This window comes from Panthera tigris, chromosome F2 (assembly GCF_018350195.1).
Source record: "Panthera tigris isolate Pti1 chromosome F2, P.tigris_Pti1_mat1.1, whole genome shotgun sequence".
Taxonomy (NCBI): Eukaryota; Metazoa; Chordata; class Mammalia; order Carnivora; family Felidae; genus Panthera; species Panthera tigris.
Window position 1 is genome coordinate 55,525,063 of NC_056676.1, and position 17,948 is coordinate 55,543,010.

The following is a 17,948-nucleotide window of genomic DNA, read 5'->3' on the forward strand; positions in this document are numbered from 1 at the left end:
CCTGTCAAGCTCTGTGCTGACAGCTCAGAGACTGGAGCCTACTTTGGGTTCTGTGTCTCCCTCTCTCTCTCTCTGCCCCCTACCCCATTGTGCTCGCTCTCTCTCTCTCTCTCTCTCTCTCTCTCTCTCTCTCTCTGTGTGTCTTTCTGTCAAAAATAAATAAATAAATGAATAAATAAATAAATATTTAAAAAAATTTAAATGTTCAAATAAGCACCATTACACCACATGGAACTAAAAAAAAGGAATTTAGCTGACGTTTACTAGAGGAAGGAAATAACCAGAAAAAATCAGAAATAAATAAAATAGAGACAAGAATAAACAATAACATAACATTGAAAGTGATGACCATTTTTTCCAAATAAATAAATTAAATTGGCAATGCTTTACCTACATTAACTAAGAAAAGAAAAAGAAAAAAGTGAAGGCTCACAAATAAAAATGCGTAATGAAATGATACAACAGATAACCACAAAAATGCATAGTGTGAGAACAGATTACTATAAACAATTATATACTAACAAATCAGATAACTTATAAATAAAACAACAGATAATTCCTAAAAATGCACAAGTTATTACGATTGAATCATGAATCTTCAACCCAAGAAATAGGAAATCTTCTTAGACCAATAACAAAAATGAAAGTTGAATTAGGAATCAAAAATCTCCTGGCACATGTACGGGAGCAGAAAAGACCCTGAATAGCCAAAGTAATGTTGAAAAAGTAAAACAAAGCTGGAGGCATCACAACTCTGGACTTCAAACTGTATTGCAAAGCTGTAATCATTAAGACAGTATTATACTGACACAAAAACAAATACATAGATCAATGAACAGAACAGGAAACTCAGAAATGCACCCACAAATGTACAGCCAACTAATATTCGACAAATCAGGAAAGAGTATCCAGTGGTAAAAAGGCAGTCTCTTTAGCAAATGGTGCTGGGAAAACTGGGCAGCAACATGCAGAAGAATGCAACTGGACCACTTTCTTACACCATCCACAAAAATAAATTCAAAATGGATTGTGGACCTAACTGTGAGACAGGAAACCATCAAAATCCTACAGGAGAACTTAGGCAGCAGCCTCTTTTACCTCAGCCACATCAAGTTCTTACTAGACATGTCTCTGGAGGCAAGAGAAATGAAAGCAAAAATGAATTATTGGGACCTCATCGAGATTAAAAGCTTTTGCGCAGCAAAGGAGACAATCAACAAAACTAAAAGACAGTTGACAGAATGGGAGACTATATTTGCAAATGGCATATCGGATAAATGGTTAGTATCCAAAATCTATAAAGAACTTATCAAACTCAACACCCAAAAAACAAATAACACAGTTAAGAAATGGGCAGAAGATATGAATAGAAACTTTTCCAAAGAAAACATCCAAATGGCTAATAGACATATGAAAAGATGTTCAAAGTCACTCATCATCAGAGAAGTACTAATCAAAACCACAATAAGATAGCACCTCCCACCTGTCAGAATGACTAAAATGAACAATTCAGGAAACAACAGATGTTGGCGAGGATGTGGAGAAAGGGAAACACTTTTGCACTGTAGGAGGGAATGCAAACTGTTGCAGCCACTCTGGAATACACTGTGGAGGTTCCTAAAAAAATAAAAATAGAATTAGCCTATGACCCAGCAATTGCACCACTAGGTATTTATGCAAAGGATACAAAAATGCTGATTCAAAAAGGGACATACACTCCAGTGTTTATAGCAGCACCATCAACAGTAGCCAAATTATGGGAAGAGCCCAAATTTCCATTGACTAATGAATGGATAAATATATATGTATATTTACATACACACACACACACACACACACACACACACACACACACACACACACACACAATGGAATACTACTTGGTGGTCAAAAGGAATGAAATCTTGCCATTCACAACACCGTGGATGGAGGTAGAATATATTATGCTAAGTGAAATAAGTCAGTCAGGGAAAGATAAATATCATATTATTTCACTCATTGGTGGAATTTAAGAAATAAAACAGATGAACGTAGGGAAAGGGAAGGATGATAAGATAAAAAGGCGAGAGAGGCAAACCATAAGGGACTCTTAAAGACAGAGAACAAACTAAGGGTTGCTGGAGGGGAAGTGCGTGGGAGGACAGGCTAAATGGGTGATGGGCCTTAAGGAGGGCAATTGTTAGGAAGAGCATATGTAAGTGATGTAAGTGATGAATCATTGGGTTCTACTCCTGAAACCAATACTACATTGTATGTTAACCAACTTGAATTTTAATAAATAAATTAAAAATAAATATATAAATCTCCCAGCATTGAAAAGCACAAGACCACGTGGTCTCCTTGGTAAATTCTAACAAATATTTTTTAAAAAATTAATGACAATCCTTATCAAAATCTTACAAACAATGGAGTGGATGGAACACAGCAAATTCATTCCTGCTACCAAAGCAGGATAAAAACGATACAAGAGCAAAATAGTCTAGGGTGTCTGATTTAAGTATCAGTACTCCAACTTACTTTTGACATTTATTTGCATGATAATGTTTCTCTACTTCCTCACTTTCAATCTGCAGGTATCTTTAGGTCTAAAACGAATCTTTTGTAGGCAGCATAGAGATGGGTCTTTTCTTTTGTTTTTATCCATTCTGATATCCTATGTCTTTTGAGTGGAGCATTTAGTCCATTTAAATTCAAAGTAATTTTAATTCATATGTGTTTATTGCTATTTCATTACTTGTTTTAGCATTGTTTCTGTAGATTTTTCTCCGATCCTTTCTTGTCTTTATCACTTTTGTTCTCTCCTTTACATTCAAAGAACCCCCTTCAATATTTCTTATAGGACTGATTTAGTAGTCTTAAATTCCTTTAGTTTTTGTTTGAGAAATTCTCTATCTCTCTTTTTCTGAATGATAACCTTGATGGATAGAGTATTCTTGGCTGCAGATTTTTCCATTCAGCACATTGGAAATATCATGTTATTCCCTTCTGGTATGCCAAGTTTCTATTGAGAAATATCCAGCTAGTCTTATGTGTTTTCCCTTCTAAGTTAAGGACCTCATTTGTCTTGCTGCTTCTAAGATTTTTTTTTTCTTTCTCACTATATTTTGCAAATTTATTTACAATATGTCTTGGTGTTGGCCTGCTTTTGTTTATTTTGATGGGAGTTCTCTGTGTCTCAAAGATCTCTGGATGTCTCAGATTAGGGAAGTTTCTGCTATTATATAAGCCCAGTGAGTATCCTTATTTTTTTATTGTTTTATTTATTTTTGAGAGAGCGAGAGAGACAGAGAGAGAGAGAGAGAGAGAGAGAGAGAGAGAGAGAGAGATGTGAGTGGGGGAGGGGCAGGTACAAGAGGGACAAAGGATCCAAAGCGGGCTCTGTGCTGACAGGCTGACAGAAGCCAGATTGATGTGGGGCTCTAACTCATGAACCTTGAAATCATGACCTGAGCTGAAGTCACATGCTCAACCAACTGAGCCACCCAGGTGCCCCCGCAGTGAGTATCCTTATGATTGTTGCTTTAGATTCTCCTCCAGGCATGCTACTTATATCTGTTTTGCTTAGATCTCTGGCCATGGCCTTGTCTTGTTTTTTTTTTTTTCATTTGGGATAAATTCCTCTGTCTTGGCATTATATCCAGTCTACAATACTCCACTTTACCAGCTGAGCTATTGAAGGGTGCTGACCTTTTAACGTTAGTAAATTCATCATGATTATATAAGATGTTAACATTGGGGAAATCTGGGTAAAAAGCTTACAGAATTTTTTTACAATACATTTCTATGTATTTAAAATTCTTTCAGGGAGCCTCAGTGGCTCAGTCAGTTGAACATCCAACATCGGCTCAGGTCATGATCTCATGGTTCATGAATTTGAGCCCTACATTGGGCTCACGGCTGTCAATGTGGAACTCACTTTGGATCCTCTGTCCCCATCTCTCTCTGCCCCTCCCCCACTTGCATTCTCTCTCTCAAAAATAAATATTGAAATTTTTTAAATTTAAAAATAAAATTCTTTCAAAATGGAAATTCAAAAAGTCAACTAAATAAAACTAAATAACCAAAAACAAAAGCGAAACATAATAAAAAAATTAAAAACTAAAGATAAAATAATAAAGGTTGAAAAATAGATTAATTTAGTCAAACTTAGGAGGAAGAAAGTAAGTGTTCAGACAAATCTAGCAGTATGAAAGGTGAATATATATAAAAAATTCGGAAAATTACAATAATTATGAGGTACTTGACTTCCAAATATAGAAATTTAAAATAAAACCACAAACTGACATCATTTATGAATATATGTATATATATACGTAAATAAATGTATGTATATATATATGTATATTCATGTATGTATATATATACATATATTCAACTCCCCGCCAACTAAATATACCCAGATACATGTAAAATGTTATTTTTATTCTAATGTTTAAAAAAATTCAAAATGATATATTAGATAATTTTTTCATTATGGTAATAAGAGCCATATGATCACTTGATAAGATACTAAATTTGAACTTTGTTCATGATTTTCAGAAATTACATTTTATGTTAAGATAGGAGCAAAACAAAAAAAAATTACTCTCTAACATAACAACAAATACATGAAATTTCAGGAAATTAATATTTAAATCAAGAATAATATAAGGATGGGGCGCCTGGGTGGCCCAGTTAGTTGGGCATCTGACTTCGGCTCAGGTCATGATCTCAAGGTTCATGAGTTTGAGCCCCATGTTGGACTCTGTGCTGACGGCTCGGAGTCCCGAGCCTGCTTCGGATTCTGTGTCTCCCTCTCTCTCTGCCCTTCCCCCACTTGCACACTGTGTGTGTGTGTCTCTCTCTCCATCTCAAAAATAAACATTAGCAAAAAAAAAAAGAATAATATAAGGATAACTTTCCATAATGGCAAAAAGCATTGTTATCAATATTATTTCAAGAAAATACATAAATATATTTATATAATTATATAAATATAAGTACAAAGCAATGCAATTATAGATTTCAGTACTGAAAATAAAGAGGAATCAGCCATGTTTTGAATATGTGCAGTGTACTTCTCCTTACCTTGGCCAGATTCATCTAATATATCTTTTGTTATCAGAGCCCTTTTTTCCTTTTAGCTGGATAGTCTCCCTCTCTCCAGTGACCATAAATTTAGCAATATGGTTCACATCTATAGATTCAGAATATTTTTCCACTGTTAGCTATGATAATTCAGGAATGGGCCCAAAAATAATCAGAAAATTTCCCAGATTTCATTTATCAGATATTTGGCTCTTGGAATTCTCTAAATGTAAAAAAATCTAATACAAATATATCTTTGGAAGGAAAAAAAAATAAAGGAAGAAAGGAGAGAAAGAAGGGAATAGAAGAGAAGAAAGTTTTCAAATATAATTGTTATCATAATAAATAGTAAAAAGTGTTCAGTTAGACATTGTTCATAGGATTTAATATTCTCTCTATAGTTATGTAATATTAGACCTAGGATTGCCATATTGCCATATGACTTCATATGTACACAGATTAATTTCTAATTTTATCTCTCTGAAGTTACCTTAGACAAACACTCTGTTTGAAAGAGAGTTTATTCAACATTGTATTTATTAAAATATTAAAATCAGACACAATCTATATTTTTCTTTAGTGAATTTAAATTATTTGGAGAGCTTAAACACATTTCAATATTTTGGTAAAACATTTTAATGAGGAAATATATTCATTTAAAAAATATGAAAATATTAACTATCAAACGTCTTTATTAGAGCCCTAAAAATTCTTTCTAATATAGTAGTTCTTCAATGAAATAACTGGAGAATATAAAAGCATATCTCTAAAATTGAAAATGCAACCTAATATGGAAAATAGGACTTTTGAAATCAAGTCTTCTTGGCAGGCCTGCATTTTTATTTGGTTTTTATGTCAATCTACTCAACTTGAAGCTGTCACTATCACAGCTGCATATGTATTTTAGTGGATTTAGTAGAAAGCAGCATGCAAAAAGCAGCATAAATTTAAAGGACAGGAATACTACAGCTAAATGTTGAATTATGTTTAAGCCATTTCCTATATGACAGTTATGTAGCACTTCTTCCACTGTCAAAGAACTTTATGATTATTGTAAATATTTAGTTCCTTTCCATGAGGCCAAAAGATTCAATGTTCTTCACTTTCAACAGCTCTCAAGGTAACTGATGTATAGAATAGATAAAAGGATGATATAAGGTCATCGAATGAGTGTAGGAGTCCAGAAGTGTTTAATAAGATTAAAGGAAAATATATTGACAAAAATAAAAAGGCCTTGGTTATGGTATTCTACATAGAATGCCATAAATGGGGAATATGACATCCTTTACTACATAAAGTAATAATTTTAGTCATAAAATATAAATAATCACGTGTGTGTGTGTGTGTGTGTGTGTGTGTGTGTGTGTATTCATTCTGGCTATGTATGAAGGTCTAAGCAAAAGTGTCTTTATTGAAAAATGAATACCTTTCATTGAGGATACACCTATGGGAATTTTGAAAGGCATCAGTAGAACTGACTTAAGGTCCATCAACTGGCATTTTTAAAGCACGTCATTTTCCCCTGTTATGGAATATAACTATTAAATATTTGTCATATACCTGTCCACATTCCATGACATGTGCCCTTTAAAACCAGTTATTTCCAATAACTGGCTATGTCATATCAACCCTACCACTGTGATTTGTGACTAAATGATATGATATCTCTTTGAAAAAAAACCCTCCTTTAATTTTTTTAAGAATGAAATCTCAGTCTTGGTTTATATACAGTGCCAAATTGAGTTTAAAAATAGAAAATCTTTGGTCACAAACTGACCTATTAGCAAAAGAGCTAACCCGAAGACAGAGAAGAAAATGCTGCCCTGGATTTTCTTCTCTAGGATTCCAGTGTCTTCACAGTCAGGGTTGTAGACTTTCCTGTTCAGATGTGTGGAAGACTGGAGAGTGTTCCCTGAACCAGAGCCCTTGCAAACAATACATCTTTGACACCAAAATCACATATGCACACTTATCATAATCCCTACATCCTCAGCCATCACTGCTACAGTAAGATCAAAGCATCAAGCCATGCCAACTTAAATCTTTTTTTATTGAAGTGTAATTAACATTATTAGTTAGTTTCAGATGTACAACATATTGATTCAGCAATTCTGTGCATTACTCAGTGCTCACCACAATAAGGGTAGTCCCCTTTTTTTAACATACACATTATACAATATTATTAGCTGTATTAATATATAGTGATTATGCTGTGCTTTTCATATCTGTGACTTATTTGTTTTACTACCAGGAGTTTGAACTTTACATATATTTTTTTTTTAATTTTGTGTTGTGAAAAATTATAGATTCATTGAAACCTGCAATGCAATGTATAGGGAGTTTCCATCATCCTTCACCCAGCTTCCCCCAATGTTAATATTTTGCATACTTATAGTAAAATACAAAAAAAAATTGGTTTGGTACAATCCAGATAACTTACTAGATTTTACCAGTTTTATGTGCACCCATTTGTGTGTGTGACTGTGTTTGTGTTTCTGTATATGGATAGCTCTATGCAATATTATTATATGTTATATATAGCTCCATGTAACCACCACCCTAATGATGATACTTAACTGTACCATCCCCACATGATGCTAGTTTTTAAGTAGCTAATATATCTGAAGGACTCTGTTAAGCCTTTTTTATGCATTATTTAATCCACAAATCACAACGTGAAGTAGATCATATCTTTCTTTCACTGATGGGGAAACAAGTCTCAAGATATTTGTTTGTTCAAAATCATAAAACTAGTAACAACAAGTTAAAAAAGTCAGGGCTCAACTCAAGCTTTTTACTAACCCCAAAACTTGTGCAAAATGTTCTCGTAGAAGTTCACATTCCCGCAGGAGGCATTTCCATTTTTTTCAAAGAATCAGTATTTTGGTAGGATTGCAGAAGTGGGGAAGGAAGACAACTATATGGAGAATAATTTTGATCCCCTTGATTTCTGATGTAAAAAACGGAATCTTCTCCATTACTTTTCAAATTTGTCTCCTCATTTGAATCACCTGCAGAATTAGAGGGTGAAAAACAGAGAGGAAGAGGGATATATGGTAAATGTATTATGTATATAACATTATACACCTTATATATATAAATGGTATATGCATATTAATATATATGAGTCTACACACATACATATGCATATGCATGCATAACATATATGTGAGATATATATATATATATATATATATATATATATATATAGAGAGAGAGAGAGAGAGAGAGAGAGAGAGAGAGAGAGAGACAGGAAGAACATGGCTGAAAGGTCATGAGTCATGTTTATACATTTAAGAAGAGACAGAGCAAACATTGCTATATAGTTAGGTAAATTGAGTAATTTCTTTTTTTTTCTTAATTTATTTAAATTTTAAAAATTACCCATTTCTCTGACCCTCACTCCAGTGCCACCTCTGGGGACCACCAGTTTGTTGTCTGCATGTATGAGCTTGCAGAATATATATATGTATTTTTTTTTCAAGGACTCTATTCTGTCCCATTCTTCCATTTGTCTGAACTTAATACCACACTGTTTTAATTATATCTTTGTAATATAGTTTGGAATCAGGCAGCATGTAAATAAACAAAAAGCAGAAAAGACCTGTAAATACACAGACCAAACTGATTATGGCCAGAGGAGAGGGTGGTAGGAGTAGGAGCAAAATGGGTGAAGGAGAGTGGGAGATACAGGCTTCCAATTATGAAGTGAATAAGTGACAAGAATAAAATCTACAACACAGGAATATAGTCAGCTGTATTGTGCTAGCATTTCATGGTGGTAGATACTAGCTACAACTGTGAGCATAGCAGAACATGTGCACTTGTGAATCACTATGTTGTATGTCTGAAACTAATGTAACATCCTGTGTCAACTATATTCAAATTAAAAAAAAAAAAAGAAATTTACTTTGTATTATTTTGTTTCTATTAAAGGCTGTTCATTTTTCTCTCATTGGCCATGAATTTTTTTCTAAGTTCTGCTTTTCACTTGCCTTACCCTTTTAATTAAAATTATATTTTTAAATTTCCCTATTGATGGGTCTCTATTGTTAGTATTAATATCTAGTTTTATTTTATGATTTTTTGTTTTTGCTATGTGAGACTTATACTTTGGATGATCATGTTGTATGAATGTTTGATGTACACTTAAGAAGAAGATGTATTTGTTAATATTGGAATGTTAATAAATATCCATAAAATCTACCTTATAGATTATGTAGTTTACATATTATGTATACTTTCTTATTTTATCTATTAGATGTACCATGAACTGGTATGGGTGTGTTAAATATCATCTATCATGAATGTGTAACTGAATTTTTCTCCCTGAATCTACTTTAGTTTCTGCTCTATAAAAGTTGTTACTATTTTGTTTGGTGAACATTCAAAACCGTGTCATTTCCATTGCAAACTGTGACAATGCTGAATGGTTTATGGCTTAAAACATATTTTGGGTGTACCACACTGACACTGTGGAGCCCGCCTGGGATTCTCTCTCTCCCTCTTTTTCTGCCCTCCCCACTCTCTCCCTCTCTCTCAAAAGTAAACTTAAAGAAAATTAAAATGGGGGAGCCTGGGTGGCTCAGTCGGTTAAGCCTCCGACTTCAGCTCAGGTCATGATCTCACGGTCCGTGAGTTCGAGCCCTGCGTCGGGCTCTGTGCTGACAGCTCAGAGCCTGGAGCCTGCTTCAGATTCTGTGTCTCCCTCTCTCTCTCTGACCCTCCCCCATTCATGCTCTGTCTCTCTCTGTCTCAAAAATAATTTAAAAAAAGAAAATTAAAATGTATTTTGTCTTATATCACAATAGCACTTCCTCTTCCTTGTTTTTCTCCATTTGATTCACATACCAAATATTCATCTTATAATAGGATATTTAAGGTACTTCGTATTCATTGGTCACAAGACTACAAAAGTTGCATTGTTTTGTAATATTTACTATATGGGTTATGCTGCATTTAATCTATTTTTCTATATGAACTTTTTCCTTAATTTTTTATTGTGTGATATATTACACTTAGTGAAATTTCTATTTTTGTTTCAATAATAACCTTTTAACTGATATGATTTGGAATTTTTTTCTCTATATATTTCTTTATTTTTGCTTTAAATTATATTTTTTGGTCCCACATAATATATAATACAATAATTATTGTTTAAATTTGTCCTGCTTTTCCCTTTTGCTTTCCCCTAACCATTACTTAGTTCCATTATTTACACTTAGTCCAATATACAGAATTTATATATTATTTTTATACCCTTGTTCCCACCTATGATTTAGTTTTAGATCAGTTCAAATATATATGTTCATAAGTAGTAATTTTTTTGCCATAATTTCTCTTTATCTCTTTCTTAGATGAATTTCATCCTCTAGTAAATTCCAGGGGAAAGATTTGTGAATACAGTAATCTATGAATACTTTATTTCTTACTATAATATTGACACATAAAGAGCAGTTTGACTGGTTATTAAATCTTAGGGAGATACTTTTTTTTCTCCTCAAGTTTGTTGGAAATATTCTTTTGTTTTAATGTTTATATAGTCTCTAGAATTCTGAAGCTGTTTCTCTTATCATTGCAAGTTACCTGTTATTTCTGTCTAAAAGCCCTGGATATTATTTACATATCTTTAAAATGTAATAATTTTAGTAGTGTATACTTTAGAGTGACCATTCTGATCTGGTCATTCTTTGGTCAAAAATATTTGCATTTCAAATTTTTCTTTTCCAGCTTTTATATTATTGACATATAACATATGTAAGTTTATTTTTTATTTTAATTTTTTAATTATTTATGTTTGAGAGAGAGAAAGACAGAGCATGAGCACGGGAGGGGCAGAAAGAGGGTGACACAGAATCTGCAGCAGGCTCCAGGCTCTGAGCTGTCAGTACAGAGCCTGACACAGGGCTCGAACTCACACCCGTGAGATCACGACCTAAGCTGAAGTCAGACACTGAACCCAACTGAGCCACCCAGGCACCCCTAACATATGTAGGTTTAAAGTATACACCATGATGATTTGATGCACATATATATTGTGAAATGATTACTACAATAAGGTTTTGTTAATATCTCCAGTCTCTCACATAATTATCTTTTGTGTACGTGTATATATGTGTGTATGTGTGTGGTGATAAGATCTATAATCTTAACTTCCAAGTATATAATACAGTACTGTTAATTATCACCATGATGTAAATCAGGTTTCTGAAAATTATTCATCTCATTGCTGGAAGTTTATTCCCTTTGATCAACAATCATCCCATTGCCACCTGTCTCTAGCCCTTGTTAATCACCACTCTACTTTCTATTTCTATGACTTCAGGTTTTTTTAGATTCCCTGAAGAAGTGAGAACATATATATGTCTTTATCATCTGACTTATTTCACTTAGCATAATGCTTTCAAGATACATAAATGTTGTCACAAAAAGGAAGATTCCCCTTTTTATGGCTGAATAATATTCCGTTCTATAATTATACTGCCTTTTCTTTATATGTTAATCTGTCAATAGGCACTTAGGTTATTTCCATATCGTGGCTATTTAAATAATGCTGCATTTAACTTGGGGGTTCAGATATCTCTTTGAGGTAATCATGTTATTGTTTTGGATGAGCCACCCAGGTGCCCCTATTTGTCTTTTTATAGTCACATATAGCTTCTCTGAAATAGGCTTATTATTTGGAAAAGAATGAAATTTAAGTAAGGTTCCAGTTCTTTCCAATAAAGCAAAATAAATTGAGAATTGAAAAGTGAAGTTAAAATCCTATAAACAAGGTATCAAACATATTGATGGACTATGGAATCTATATTGGATAAACAGACAAACGTGAACACAGAAAAATAAGGGTCAGAGAATAGTAGTGAGCATTAATAGCTTATAGTATCTTTGGAAACTAAAATTTATTTGCCCCAGGATTAGCAAGAAAAAGCAGGGATTGAGTAACTGTAACTTATAGTAGAAATTATAGACTTGACATTTTTAAAATCAATGTGTGTGAACAAGGGAGGAATGGAGGATGATGGAGCCACAGAAGACAAAAGGCCAAGTCTTGGTGAGACCAGAATGTTTGAAGTATAATTCACTTACATTTTGCTATGCCTAGAGATTTGAAAATGAGTAGTATTAAGAAGAGTGATGGCAAGACAGGAGCTAAAATCTTTTTTATTTTTTAATGTTTATGTTTGAGAGACAGAATGTGAGTGGGTGAGGGGCAGAGAGAGGGAGACACAGAATCTGAAGCAGGCTTCAGGCTCCAAGTGGCCAGCACAGAGCCCAACATGGGGTTCGAACCCACTAATAGTGAGATCATGACCTGAGTGAAGTCGGATGCTTAACCAACTGAGTCATCCAGGTGCCCCAGTAGCTAAAATCTTTATGGGATAAGGAGAGAGATGGGAGAAAGTTTATAACTGACTGCAATAAGAAAGGCCAGTGGTTCAAAGAGCCTAATTAAGACTTAATACCAGTTATCTATTACAAGTACCAAGGGAGAATGGTCTAACAGGAGGTGAGCAGACTTTACCAACCTGCTAACAATGGCACGAGTGGTAGGATAGAGAATAAAATTTTAACAGAAGGTTTTCAAGGAAATATTGTCCTAAGGAGAAATCCACGTTTCAGCGAAGTGAGAAAGTTATGACTGTCTTTTAAATTCTTAGGACATATTAAAAAGCTATTGTTACATGGATAGTTGGGAAGAGTTAAAAATTTGTGTTGGTCTTATGTCATTGTGACTTCTCAAGTGCAGTGTGTATAGAAGTCAAGTCAAGTTTGTGTGTGTGTGTGTGTGTGTGTGTGTGTATTTAAAAGGATTCTGGACAACTGAATATTTATTAATTAAAAATTCTAATTAAAACACTTTTAAATAAAACTTTGGGAAAAGGTAAAATATATGCATATGAAAAATTGGAAAAGATAGTTACTTTACACTTGTAGTAGAGTTAAACTTTAAAGTTATTAAAGTGTGAAAATAATATAGCATATTTGCATTCCAGAAGTGACCTCATCATTCCCTGGGGTCCCCACTAACAATTATGCTGGAAGATATTGGATTTTATGATTTAAAATATATGTATCAATGTTCCATTCCCAGCTAGATTTAGACCATTGCTCTTCCTGAGGACAACTAAAGAATTAATGTACCTGAATTCACAGAAAGCTTCCAAAGCAGGGGAAATGCAACTACATTTCAGAAGGAGAAGTGAGAGAGGTGATATTTGCAGTCACTTTTTCCCAAGAGGCATTTGGTCATCATGGATCTAATTAGGTGACTGAAAATGGGGATCTTATACATGTGACAGTCTCCTGAAAGAGGAAAGATATGTTGGTGGGAATGCAAACTGGTGCAACTACTCTGGAAAACAGTGTGAAGGTTCCTCAAAAAAGTAACAATAGAACTACCAATGACCCACCAATACCACTACTAGGAATTTATCCAAAGGATACAGGGGTGCTGATGCATAGGGGCACATGTACCCCAATGTTTATAGCAGCACTTTCACCAGTAACCAAATTATGGAAAGATCCCAAATGTCTATCAACTGATGAATGGATAAAGAAGATGTGGTTTATGTATACAATGGAGTCCTACTTGGCAATGAGAAAGAATGAAATATGGCCTTTTGTAGCAATGTGGATGGAACTGGAGGGTATTAAGCTAAGTGAAATAAGTCAGTCAGAGAAAGACAGATGTATGTTTTCACTCATATGTGGAACTTGAGAAATTTAACAGAAGACCATGGGGAAAGAGAAGGGGAAAAATAGTTTCAAACAGATAGAGAGGCAAACCATATATTCATATATTTACCTGAAGGTTCATGCTTTTCAGTGATATTCCTTCCTCCTGGCATTTCTGTAATTCCTTCAATGACCACATTTTTTTTTCCTAAATAAACTACTGAATACATTATATCTCTTATTGTGGATCTGCTCAAGAATATTTCTTCCAATTTTGTCTGCTAGAATATATTGGTCATAAAGGTAATAAATGAAAAAAGTAAATATGTTTAATCCAAAAGAAGGCAATATCTGAGAAAAAGGAATAAAAGAACAATTCTATAAATAGAAAACATAGAGATTCATCTTCCACCTAAGTGTATTGATAATTACATTAACATTCATAAACCAAGTACTGCAATTAAAAACCAGAGATTGTCAAATTAGAATGTATTTATGTATATAAACATACGTAAAATCTTATAAACTCTAACATAATTGCATGTAGGATATATACATTCTGTTCATAAAAAAACAAACTTTAAAATGAGACAAAGTTGATGTTCGTAAAATCATGTATTTTGGAAAACCACTAGATGCAGAAATACATCTGATTAAAAAATAACACTGTTAATTTCATGTCATAAACACTCAACAAATTATGAATAAATGGGAAAAGTCTAAATCTATTAAATTGTCTAAAACATATATAATATATATTATATATGTATATATATATATACATACATATACATATAGTAACATACATTGATAAAAATTCAAGCCACCCACATGGAGAAGATATTTACAAAATATTATAATAATAAAGGACTCAAAGGACTGAGGAATTGATCAGGTATTTTTTATAGGAAACCAGCAAAAGGTCAATAAGTATTTTTAAATGCCTCAATTTCATTACTTATTAGGGAAATGCAAATTAAAAGCGCAATGAAATATCACTACACTCCCATTGGAATGGATATAATTAAAAGCATTGACAACACCAAAAAAGATTGTGCAGCAACTCAAATACACATTGTGGGTGAGATTTTAAATTAGGGCAACCTCTTTAGAAAACTTCCGCAGTATTTACAGAACCTTGGTATATTATATATATATACATACATATATATGCATATATATATCTATGTATGTGTATGTATGTATATATATGTATACATATGTATGTGTGTGTATGTATATATGTATACATATGTATGTGTATGTATATATATAGTATGTTTATATACCTTAGTGTGTGTGTGTATATATATACATATATATACACACACATATATGTATATGTATGTATGTGTATATATGTATATATATGTGTGTGTATTATGAAAGTAATGTTAATGTCTATTAAAAACCAAATATACCAATGTTCATAGCAGTTTTCTTCATAATAACCAAGATTTTATTTTTTTTTTATTTTTTTTTATTTTTTTTTTTATTTTTTTATTTTTTTATTTTTTAATATATGAAATTTACTGTCAAATTGGTTTCCATACAACACCCAGTGCTCATCCCAAAAGGTGCCCTCCTCAATACCCATCACCCACCCTGCCCTCCCTCCCACCCCCCATCAACCCTCAGTTTGTTCTCAGTTTTTAACAGTCTCTAATGCTTTGGCTCTCTCCCACTCTAACCTCTTTTTTTTTTTTTTTTCCCCTCCCCCATGGTTTTCTGTTAAGTTTCTCAGGATCCACATAAGAGTGAAACCATATGGTATCTGTCTTTCTCTGTATGGCTTATTTCACTAGCATCACACTCTCCAGTTCCATCCATGTTGCTACAAAAGGCCATATTTCATTTTTTCTCATTGCCACGTAGTATTCCATTGTGTATATAAACCACAATTTCTTTATCCATTCATCAGTTGATGGACATTTAGGCTCTATCCATAATTTGGCTATTGTTGAGAGTGCCGCTATAAACATTGGGGTACAGGTGCCCCTATGCATCAGTACTCCTGTATCCCTTGGATAAATTCCTAGCAGTGCTATTGCTGGGTCATAGGGTAGGTCTATTTTTAATTTTCTGAGGAACCTCCACACTGCTTTCCAGAGCGGCTGCACCAATTTGCATTCCCACCAACAGTGCAAGAGGGTTCCTGTTTCTCCACATCCTCTCCAGCATCTATAGTCTCCTGATTTCTTCATTTTGGCCACTCTGACTGGCGTGAGGTGGTATCTGAGTGTGGTTTTGATTTGTATTTCCCTGATAAGGAGCGACGTTGAACATCTTTTCATGTGCCTGTTGGCCATCCGGATGTCTTCTTTAGAGAAGTGTCTATTCATGTTTTCTGCCCATTTCTTCACTGGGTTATTTGTTTTTCTGGTGTGGAGTTTGATGAGCTCTTTATAGATTTTGGATACTAGCCCTTTGTCCGATGTGTCATTTGCAAATATCTTTTCCCATTCCGTTGGTTGCCTTTTAGTTTTGTTGGTTGTTTCCTTTGCTGTGCAGAGGCTTTTTATCTTCATAAGGTCCCAGTAATTCACTTTTGCTTTTAATTCCCTTGCCTTTGGGGATGTGCCGAGTAAGAGATTGCTACGGCTGAGGTCAGAGAGGTCTTTTCCTGCTTTCTCCTCTAAGGTTTTGATGGTTTCCTGTCTCACATTCAGGTCCTTTATCCATTTTGAGTTTATTTTTGTGAATGGTGTGAGAAAGTGGTCTAGTTTCAACCTTCTGCATGTTGCTGTCCAGTTCTCCCAGCACCATTTGTTAAAGAGACTGTCTTTTTTCCATTGGATGTTCTTTCCTGCTTTGTCAAAGATGAGTTGGCCATACGTTTGTGGGTCTAGTTCTGGGGTTTCTATTCTATTCCATTGGTCTATGTGTCTGTTTTTATGCCAATACCATGCTGTCTTGATGACAGCTTTGTAGTAGAGGCTAAAGTCTGGGATTGTGATGCCTCCAGCTTTGGTCTTCTTCAAAATTACTTTGGCTATTCGGGGCCTTTTGTGGTTCCATATGAATTTTAGGATTGCTTGTTCTAGTTTCGAGAAGAATGCTGGTGCAATTTTGATTGGGATTGCATTGAATGTGTAGATAGCTTTGGGTAGTATTGACATTTTGACAATATTTATTCTTCCAATCCATGAGCAGGGAATGTCTTTCCATTTCTTTATATCTTCTTCAATTACCTGCATAAGCTTTCTATAGTTTTCAGCATACAGATCTTTTACATCTTTGGTTAGATTTATTCCTAGGTATTTTATGCTTCTTGGTGCAATTGTGAATGGGATCAGTTTCTTCATTTGTCTTTCTGTTGCTTCATTGTTAGTGTATAAGAATGCAACTGATTTCTGCACGTTGATTTTGTATCCTGCAACTTTGCTGAATTCATGTATCAGTTCTAGCAGACTTTTGGTGGAGTCTATCGGATTTTCCATGTATAATATCATGTCATCTGCAAAAAGTGAAAGCTTGACTTCATCTTTGCCAATTTTGATGCCTTTGATTTCCTTTTGTTGTCTGATTGCTGATGCTAGAACTTCCAGCACTATATTAAACAGCAGCGGTGACAGTGGGCATCCCTGTCGTGTTCCTGATCTCAGGGAAAAAGCTCTCAGTTTTTCCCCGTTGAGGATGATGTTAGCTGTGGGCTTTTCATAAATGGCCTTTATGATCTTTAAGTATGTTCCTTCTATCCCGACTTTCTCAAGGGTTTTTATTAAGAAAGGGTGCTGGATTTTGTCAAAGGCCTTTTCTGCATCGATTGACAGGATCATATGGTTCTTCTCTTTTTTTTTGTTAATGTGATGTATCACGTTGATCGATTTGCGAATGTTGAACCAGCCCTGCATCCCAGGAATGAATCCCACTTGATCATGGTGAATAATTCTTTTTATATGCTGTTGAATTCGATTTGCTAGTATCTTATTAAGAATTTTTGCATCCATATTCATCAGGGATATTGGCCTGTAGTTCTCTTTTTTTACTGGGTCTCTGTCTGGTTTAGGAATCAAAGTAATACTGGCTTCATAGAATGAGTCTGGAAGTTTTCCTTCCCTTTCTATTTCTTGGAATAGCTTGAGAAGGATAGGTATTATCTCTGCTTTAAATGTCTGGTAGAACTCCCCTGGGAAGCCATCTGGTCCTGGACTCTTATTTGTTGGGAGATTTTTGATAACCGATTCAATTTCTTCGCTGGT